Raw genomic sequence first — 10,530 nt, 5'->3', positions numbered from 1 at the left:
ACGGACCCCCTAGTCTCAACACTTTAGTCCTTACTCCAGGTCAGTAATACCCTGGGATCTTAATCCCTCTAATCTCCCCGGCGGAGACTTGAGCTGCTCAACTAAATAACCTCTCTATCACTCCTAGAGTGATCTATAAAAGAGTATGCTATCTAATTACTAGGGCCAATGAGCCTAGGGTCGACATATACCCATTCCCTTCCAGCCTGCTTGGTTGGGCTAAAGCAATGGACCCAGAGCTCATGGTTCCCAAGACCTTTATACTCTGACACAGTGCCATCTGGTGTACACTGTGAGAACTACAGGGGTTACATAAGCACAAGGTCCCCATAAGGACCCACTTAGGCGTCCATATTACTAGGGATGTGCCTGTCTGTAAAATGTAAGGGTACAATGCACGAATATGAAGAGCTCTACCTGATCCCTTACACACTTGTTGTAAGTGTAGGGTGCTGATCCGGAAGACCCTTCCCTCGCATAAGGGTCATTGAGTCAATAGCAGAAGAAATTCGGATGCACACCTAAGATTGCAGTGGTGTCCAAAATAGTGATTTATTTGTAGCCCAAAATATACATCACAAAGGGGCAACGTTTCGGACCCCTCTGGGTCCTTTATCAAGCCTGTTAAAGCTTGATAAAGGACCCAGAGGGGTCCGAAACGTTGCCCCTTTGTGATGTATATTTTGGGCTACAAATAAATCACTATTTTGGACACCACTGCAATCTTAGGTGTGCATCCGAATTTCTTCTGTAAAATGTAAGGGTGTCTAAATTTTCACATCCCTACAAGTGAATGATCAGGCAGCAACATAAGACAGCTATGTGCAGGCTGGGAACACACATGACAAAGGGTGGCAGTGGTTTCTCTGGGAGGGGAGGGGTTTCCCTGCAGAGTTCAGCCTGTCAGTCAGTGTTGTGACCACTTCCTGTGCGAGAATGAACAGACACTCCCACTCTTCATTTCAGCCTAGCTTCTGACCTGTAAACATCTCTTTGCAGCCCTGATAAAATGACAGTTTTAGGAGGTAAAATGCCTTCAAAACTTTTTTATTTCTGCATCATAACATGTTTTGAGGTAGGATGAGTAATATATCTGAATATGAAAGTTATATAAAATGTCTCCTTTAAGCTGGCCATACACTTTCAAATATTATCGTCGTACAGAGAATGTTCAGCTATTGATCATACGTTTTAATGAGACAATCTAAAACTAAATCTAACATTTAGATTTAATCTGTAGGATTAATGTAGGAAAATAACAAATCAGGCGATATTTTGGCCATTTAATTGACAGACAACAATCGTATGAAAGTTATGTCCCAATGACTTTTAACCTGGATATAGGTAATAAATAAATCATCATTATCCGACAGAAATTCTCTAACCTGTCTAATCAACTAAATAGCCTAAATGGTCATGGTACGAAAATTATCAGGACGATTTTTCAGATTATATCTGTGTGTATAGCCATCTTTAGTTGTACTGAAATAAGGACTCTGACGTAAGATTATGTAGAGGAAGTCAGTGGCCAAGAACCCTAACATAAATAAGTTTACTTATTTATTACTTACTTAAGTTTACTGATGTATAAAAATGATGATAGTCTTTCTGGACAGCTGTTAGCAAGTGATTGACTGACAATAGCTTACTTGCTTATAAAGGTATCTCAGTCAATTAACTGATTGCAACAGTGAATGATGAAAGGCACCAAAATGGAGGCAACCTCTGACGAGAACATCAACAATGACTCTAGTTTAGTTATTTTACAGTAGACATGTAATGGGCAAACCTGTTATCCAGAAAGCTCTGCATTACAAAAAGGCTGTATCCCAAAGACTCAATTTATATGATATAATAATCCAAATGTTTCAAATTATTTCCCTTTTCTCTGTAATAATAAAACAGTGCCTTGTACTTTATCCAAACTGTTTACATGATTTTCTTATAAATTTAATTTATGAAAATCCAAATTATGGAAAGATCTGTTATTCAGAAAACCGTGGGCCTCCAGCATTCTGGATAACAGGTTCCATGCCTGTATTTTATTTATTCTGTAAGGTACATTCTCATTTGCTTGAGAAAGTGATCCGATGCAGAAATGTAGCCATTTGATAGTACTAAACTATACAAGTTAATGAATTTCTACCATGGCATATTCCAGCAAAATTAAATTAATCTGAAGACATTCCATGTAAGCATAATGAAAGTGAGCCCAGAGATGACTCTAGAATAAACTAATTTCTCTGCAATTTGATATAAAAATATCTCTTCCTATGACACTGCAATTAAAAAAAGCAGTAAGAAGCAGAATGCTGAAATTGATTTATGTGTTTTACTGCATGGTACTAATGAAGTTCTTGATAGATACTTTTTTTTTCAATACGTATGCACATTGAAATATAAATGCTTATTTTCTTTTTACAGTTTAAAGGAAAAAAACATCAGAAAATATAGTGAAGGATGTTACAGAAAATAAAAGAATTTAAAGGGGATCCGTCACCCAAAAAAATTATTCATAATCCTATTTTATCACATCAGTCAAGCAAAATGAACTTTAATTACACTATATAAATTATTTTAATCTTGTTTCCTTCAGTCTGGGAATTCAAAATTATAGCAAACAGGCAGGAGCCATTTTGTGAACACTGTTATTAAGAGAAGCCTTGTTTCATCTCAGAATCCTGTTTGTGCACCAGAATGGGGGACCTGATGTCCATCCCCTGGTTACACAATTAAACAGTGAAAAGAACGGGGGAATGTGGGGAGAGCAGCGATTTCTAGTAAGCGCTGAATGGAAAGTGAAAGTAATTGTCTGCCCCGCCTCTATGCCCAGGGCATAGAGGAGGGGCAGACAATATTTGATTGACAGCTGAGATGTTTAAATGAGCTTACAACAGCTATGAATGCTTTAATAAAAAATAGAAATTGGATTTCATGTTTAATTTGAAAAGGACTTTTATTATGCAGATTTTTGTCAGGGAACTGCTGTGGTGAGCAGCCATGTTAGAGCATACACATGCTCATTATGAGCTCCCTCCAGATGTGCACATGCAAGCATAGTAGACATATATGCTTAATTTATTATGTTTTATTGCCACAATTCTGTTATGCTTTGGTAGCCTAGGATTAGTAGAGTATAACAGTGCTTTATTAGCAGTGCTTTATTAGCAGACTCATGCAGCCATTACACAAAAGTAAGCAACTCTAAGACCACAAGCTGTATAGAAAGTATGCACAGTATAAGTCTTGAGCACAGTGGCATCTACAGGCCATTTGTATAAACACCACATACTCCCTCTATAGTAGGAAAGCATTTGGGCAGATGTAATAAACAGTTAAACCAGGGGTGTCCAATCTTTTTGCAACGAGGGCCAGATTTGGTGAGGTGAAAATGTGTGGGGGCTGACCATTTAGCCCAACATTCTTTGAACCATTAATACCATTTAATACATTTAAACAAGGAATCGCATAGTCGTAGCAGTAATATTTGTGCACATTAGTGAAATGATCTGCCACTTGGTCTATACTGCTGCCTGTGTGCTGAAGGTGTTAGCAATAGACACGTACTGGCACAGTGACGCGCCGCTCTCGCATACTTCTTTAGCGCTGAAGGTGCAATAGAAGTAGTGACGTGCCAGTACAGTAAAGTAAAGAAGTATGCCAGTGCCAGTATGTGTCTATTATAAGCCTTGCATTTGGCTTGTGCCATTTGTATAAACACCACAAATTTTGTACCCATTTTAGTGCAAAGCCTTATTCCTCGCGATAGTGAGTACAAACTAGGGATGCACAGAATCCAGGATTCGGTTCGGGATTCGGCCAGGATTCGGCCTTTTTCAGCAGGATTTGGATTCGGCCGAATCCTTCTGCCTGGCCGAACCGAATCCTAATTTGCATATGCAAATTAGTGGCGGGAGGGAAATTGCGTGACTTTTTGTCAGAAAACAAGGAAGTAAAAAAATGTTTTCCCCTTCCCACCCCTAATTTGCATATGCAAATTAGGGTTCGGATTCGGTTCGGTATTCGGCCGAATCTTTCGTGAAGGATTCGGGGGTTCGGCCGAATCCAAATAAGTGGATTCGGTGCATCCCTAGTACAAACATACAGTTTGCAATTATTAGATTACATAAAGCAGATGTATCACATATACTGTACATTCAATAACCAATTATTAATAACTATTAACAATATTTTAACAAGGAAATAAAATGGAATTAAACAATTTAAATGTTTAAAAGAATAAAATAGCTGTGTTAAAGAGGATGAACTGTAACCCCTACTGCCTTGACATTACTGTGTAACAAATTATATTAATTGTGTGGTAGATCTCATGAAAGCATGTTGCTGGGTTATATATCATACCCTTTCAACTCCTTCACTAAAACCACATAGAATAGTGATCTTTTTCTCACACATGTATTAAGCATCAGTCAGGACCTTAAACTTCATTTTTTCTGAAATCCTCTCAAAAACCTTTCCAGGGCCATATTAATAAATAGGCATGTAACAGGGGCACCCGTGACTGATAGGCTTCCAACCTGAGCACTGCCCAGGCCTTTGATGTGAGATGTAGGCATGACACACTTGATGCAATTGAACCAAGGTAAAGGTTTATAAGCAGCTTCTCACAGGAACAGACTGGAGTCATCAATGACCAGGAACTTATTTGTTAACAAGTTACTCAAATTCACTTCCAATGAGATCCTCTCACAATCCCTCTGCCTCACACACACAGTGTGTCTCTCTGAAGCCCCTAGGACCACCTTTGACTTCAGCAAAAACCAAATAAGTGTACAGGATGATGACATCAGAAGTAGGGTGGTGACATATGGGGGTGGGGGGTTTGTGCTCCATGTGGGTATGGCTTTGAGCCTTTGACATTAGAGGTGGTTATTGGTCAGATTATTGTTTGGGTTTCACAAGGCTGAAGTATTTGTGATGAACCAAACGCCATTGAGAAAAGAAAAAATGAACTGTTCAGGTCATAACCGAACTGGTGGCAACCCTACAAGGACCCCTGTCATGTAGAACAAGCAGGGTGCTTTTAGCTGTTAAAAGGGACCTCCTCTCGCAATAATTCTCCCCACTTCTTCTCTGCGGTGTCTACATAGAGTGCTTAAGCTTCCTCCAAGCTATTGGAAGCAATCACCTCTGGGGCAGTACCCTAAAATCTAAATGGGATACAGACTGTCCTTGCTAGCTAGCACTATCTAACACTCGCTCTTATAGTGAGCTACTGACATTCACCTACCTAATTATCTATTCGTGCTGGCCAAACTGCATATTACCTCAACTGTTTACATTTATTAAATAAAATATAATTTACCTCCTTACAGGCATAAAGGGCATTTGCCAAGGGACCACCATGACATGTCCCAGGGGAAAACTTTGACTGACAAAATGGCAGACCCAGCATTTTATTGAAATACATTTCTACAGCATTTTCTCTGTTTTTCCTGCCAGTTTCTTTGGGGGTGAGATAACAGTTGAACATAACTGTCCTCAGATCTACTTCTGTAAGCACTGCCAATTTTTTTATTACCTGCCTAATATTCAAGTTTATCTGATTTTTTGTTAGTTCTATCACAAATTTCTTACATGGGGGGCCAGCAATGATATTGTTGACCCAGGCAACATGGCTGTTACTTTAAAATCGTCCCTGCCTCTTTCCAGTTTTTAACTTTTTGGGATGTAATTTATGCAAAGTGCATCTTATCATACCTTCCAACTATCCTATTTTCAGAGGGACAGTCCCTCTTTTGACAGTTAAACCTGCAGTCCCTTGTTTGTACTAGAAAATCCCTATTGTCTCTGCACTGAACAGCCAGAAAAAGAAACATTGTTTCTAACTTAATTGGCTTTTGGCAGAGAGCTCAGAACAGCCACAGCTGCAGATAAGATACTTTTGTAACAATTTTGAGATAAGCAGATAAGTAATTGTACCAATATAAGATAACAGGTCCCTTCTGAGAAGTTAGATTCACATCTTAAGGGGCAATTCACCTTCATTAGCAAAACTGTAATAACTAAAAAAACACAGAAAAATGTTCAAACTTTCATAACTTGCCAATTTTTGTAAAATTAAGGGGTGTGGCCACAAAAATAGGCGTGGTAAAAAAAAAATATCGCCCCGCTGAGCACAGCACTTTTTTGTCCCTCTTTTTATTTCCACAATGTTGAGAGATATTCTTATACATTTTAATAAATTAATATTATACAGAAGTCTGTTCCTTAATCTGCCGTAATTCCCTTTTCAGGATATTTGTTATCTAAGAGAATATGGAATATCACGAATCCAGGATCAGACTAGATTAAAATAGACACCACATCAAAGGACTACAATCCCCATAATGCTAAACGACTTCCGGTTCCAAGCCAGTCCCTCTACCCACGTTGCGTCACAGACGACAGTCCGCCCACACGCACATGCGCAATGCCATTTCCATACGGACGGTTCAGTAAGCCTTTCTGCTATTGGTTCCCTGGATGGTGTGTAAGCGTAGTGACGGAAGGGGGGCAAATGGCGGAGGGATGTTCCCCGGCCCTGTTTAAATAATAACAACCGGAGGCCGCCCGGGGGATTTGCGGAAAATTTTCGTTTTCGTCCAGAAATCTGTCGGCGCCGGAGGCCCAGGGGAGAAGGTCGAGCGAAAGCTTTTTGGTGTCACTGGAGCGTCAGCCGCTGAAGAAGGAAAAGTAGAGGCCGTGCTTTGGGAAGTCGAGGGATTAGACCGTGTGAGTTTAACTGGGGTTGAGGACGTACAATGTTTTGAACAGGGCGGCTCGCCGCAGTACTGTAGGTAGTGCGATTATGTTTACATCTATGCAGCCCCGGGCGCACTTGCGGCCTGTCTAGCTCGTCTCAGCCATGTTGAGTTTGTGGGAAGTTTGGCTCTGTGTGGAGCTAGGCCTGTAGTAGGAAAATGAAACTTTACTGCGGTCTTGCTGTAGATTACACCGTTCACAGGCTTCTCAAATAAGCTTCGCACGACACTGTTTTGGATTTGCTTCACCCTAGGCACATTTCTGACTCCTTGTTTGAGGCTGATGGGCTTACTGTATTTCGAGTGGCAACATCTGAAGTCTGCCAACTCGTTCCTCTGATTACTGACGTTTAGAATGAATCCTACTAACAGATCCCGCCCTATTATGTACATTGCTTTTTTGTCTGATTTTGAGCAGTGCTAGCAAATTGAATTCTTTACCCCCTCCCAGGGAGTGTGATTGTCATTTCTGTTCTTTCAGCAAGCATATATTGAGATATTCCTTTTGCCTAGCACTCCTTCCCTGTTTCTGGCTTTTACCCCTATAATAATGTCTAGCTCAGGCTAAAGAGTTACCTGATAGTAAGGACTGCTTTTAGTAGGCACAGTTTATCATCACAATTAGCTGAACTTCGAAGAATTGAATGTTTAGTGAGACTGTTTGAAATAGGCAATTATACCCTTTTTGCAACAGATTCTTTTGTCTCCAAACCTTTATGCAAGAGTTAATTTTTAAATGAACTTTTAGTATACTATAGATAGTGATATTTTTTTACTGTTTGCATTTGGTCTTCTTTTTTTATGGAATAAGATATTTAATTTACAACTCTTCCGTTTGGTATTTCAGTAACTGTCTGGTTGCTAGTGTCAGTTACCCTAGTAACCAGACAGTTCTTGAATGAGTCTGGAAGATGACTATAAGAAGATCTGGATAGAAAGTAATAAAAAGTAACAGTAGTAATAATATTGTAGCCTTGCAGAACAGTTATTGATTGGCTGCAGGAGTGAGTGACCCCCAGCAGAAGAAGGCAAAGCAAGGTTTTTCTGCAAACTTAACACCGTGAGTGCTGGTAACTTTCTTCTTGTACAGTTACCTATAGCAACCAATCAGTGTTTTTATAGCCAGCTGCAAGTAGAACAATGAATGCAGCAATCTGATTGGTTGCCATGGGTAACTGCCCAGGGGCAAATTTGCCCATTGTTGATAAATGATCCTCACTAAGTGCTAAAAAGTTACTATAAAGGTGAACCACCCCTTAAAAAATTAGCTTTGTATATTGACCAATTTTCATATTTTACTGTATAACAAGTGCTGCATTGACAGTTTTTTTTCTTTGTGACTTTTAGGAGTCTATTTATTAACCTTGATTTATTTATTTTTTTGAGAATTTAAAGGGGAAAACTAAAATTTTTACAGATTTATAATAACCCAAAGCTGCTAAAAATATCTAAAAATATTACAGCTAAAACCATTGTGATCTGTGCTGGTTTTCGTACGATAATCTGAAAATGTCTGGTTTTTTTCTGGGTTCAGTTCAAAAAATCGATCGATTCTGGTGTCAAACTCAATACTTTAGCTGATTTTTTGATACATTTGGTAAAGTTCGTGGATGGGAGTTAGGTTGACTTTGTTTTCATAAAAAAAGATACATTCAAGTTTTAGTAAATACACCCCTCAAATTAATATTCTTCCTTTTTTTAACATGACGTTGTTTTTGGATTTTTAAGATCTGTTTCTTATGTACTTGCTGTTTATATCAATATTAAAGGAATAGTAAGGGCACACCTGGAGATTCTGGGGGATTTAGTCGCCCGGCGACCAATCTCCCCGAACTGCTTCCCCGTGTCTTCCATCTGCTTCAATGAAAAAAAACGCCTACGCCAATGCACTCACGGCACTTAGATTTCCGAAGTTTCCTCATGAGTAAACTGCGGGCGACTTCGAAAATCGAAGCGCCTTGACTACATTGGCGCAGGTGTTTTTTCATTGAAACAGACGGAAGACACGGGGAAGCAGTTCAAGGAGATTAGTCGGCCCAAAGAAGAGGCGATTAGTCGCCGGTGACTAAATCTCCCCAAATCTCCAGGGGTGCCCTTACCCTAACACCTAAAAATTAAGTGTTTTAAAGTAATGAATATATCATGTACTGTTGCCCTGCACTGGTAAATGATCTGTTTGCTTCAGAAACACTATTATAGTTCATATAAACAAGCTGCTGAGTAGCAATGGCGGAAATTGAGAAAATGCTTTATGGCACAGGATAAATAATGGATAACATTATGTACAACATAGCTTATCTGCTGTGTAACTTGAGCCTTTTCTCCTTTGAATAGCTGCCCCCATGGCTACACAGCACCTTATTTATATAAACTATAGTAGTATTTCTGAAGCAAACACAGCCGTTTTACTGGTGCAGGGCAACACTGCATTATATTTTTATTACTTTAAAACTATTTCGTTTTGATGTTACTGGTCCTTTAATCATTGCTTTACAAAGGCCTTCTCAATTGAATCATTGAAATAACTGGCACATTTATTGTAAAATAAAGTCTCTCCAGTCAAGGGATTGCTGTTCAGAATGTAAATCTGAAGCTTGAAAATGGCCATACAGTGGCTAATCCTATGCGGTATATGACCCATCAGGACATATGGACGGCTACCATCTCTAAGGTTCCATTTGTTTGGGTTGACATGGATTTGGTCTGCAGGAAGTGATGTTTTTGCTCCCCTTTACTCCCTCGTTGGCTAATGCCCCATATCCTGGTCCACATGGTTCATCATTGGACTAGCTTGAAGTTAAACTTGTTCATAAGCACATTTTAGGATCATCAGCATGCATGTGCTTAAAGGAAAACTATACCCCAAAATGAATACTTAAGCAACACATAGTTTGCATCATATTAAGTGGCATAAAGAATCTTACAAAACTGAAATATATATTTTAGTAAATCTTGCTGTTTTACATCTCTTGCCTTGAACCCCCATTTCGTGATGGTCTGTGTGCTGCCTCAGAGATCACCTGACCAGAGATACTACAACTCTTAACTGTAACAGGAAGAAGTGTGGGAGCAAAAGACAGAACTCTGTCTGTTAATTGGCTCATGTGACCTAACATGTATGTTTGTGTGCACAGTGAATCGTACAATCCCAGGGGGTGGCACTTATTTTTTAAAATGGCAATTTTCTATTTATGATTACCCAATGGCACATACTACTAGAAAAGTACATTATTATAAAAAAGGTTTATTTACATAAAGCAGGGTTTTACATATGAGTTGTTTTATACAATATCTTTTTATAGAGACCTACATTGTTTGGGGGGTAAAGTTTTCCTTTAAAACTGAATTTGTCTGTACACATATTGCCAGTTTTAGTTGATTGAGAAAATGCTATGAAACAAATTCCAAGCATTTTGGTTACATTTTCAGAAGCTATATCAAGGCATCCTGGTGATCTCAAGAAACCTATGACATGTGAAAGTACATTTGAGTTTTGCAAAAATATAAAACAAATCAAACAGATTTTGTGGTCAGTTAAGACCAAGGTAGAATTTTTTTCGTGCCAAAGTGCAAAGCAATGTGTGTAACATACATTTCACCCTATCCTTGCCATGCCTGCAGTGAAGTATGCTGTGCATCTGCTCTTCATCAGCAGGCTCTGTATATCTTGTCAAAATAGAATGATGGCTGGAGCAGATATCCTCTTTCATATGATTATGATCCTGGCAATGTCACATTATAAAACAATTTTCAGCTGAAGTAATTC

The 10,530-nt window shown here is 39.0% G+C and overlaps 1 protein-coding gene across 1 annotated transcript in view; it reads left to right on the top strand.

The window, feature by feature from the left end:
• Positions 1 to 6,421: 6,421 nt before the first annotated feature.
• The window catches only part of wapl.L (WAPL cohesin release factor L homeolog), a 54,985-nt gene continuing 50,876 nt past the window's right edge, over positions 6,422 to 10,530 (top strand). The window contains exon 1 of the mRNA XM_018225510.2: positions 6,422 to 6,735. The gene's annotated coding sequence lies outside the window, so the exon portion shown is untranslated. The remainder of the gene's footprint in view (positions 6,736 to 10,530) is intronic.

This window comes from Xenopus laevis, chromosome 7L, assembly GCF_017654675.1.
Source record: "Xenopus laevis strain J_2021 chromosome 7L, Xenopus_laevis_v10.1, whole genome shotgun sequence".
Classification (NCBI taxonomy): domain Eukaryota; kingdom Metazoa; phylum Chordata; class Amphibia; order Anura; family Pipidae; genus Xenopus; species Xenopus laevis.
This window is presented reverse-complemented; position numbering and strand designations above follow the sequence as displayed.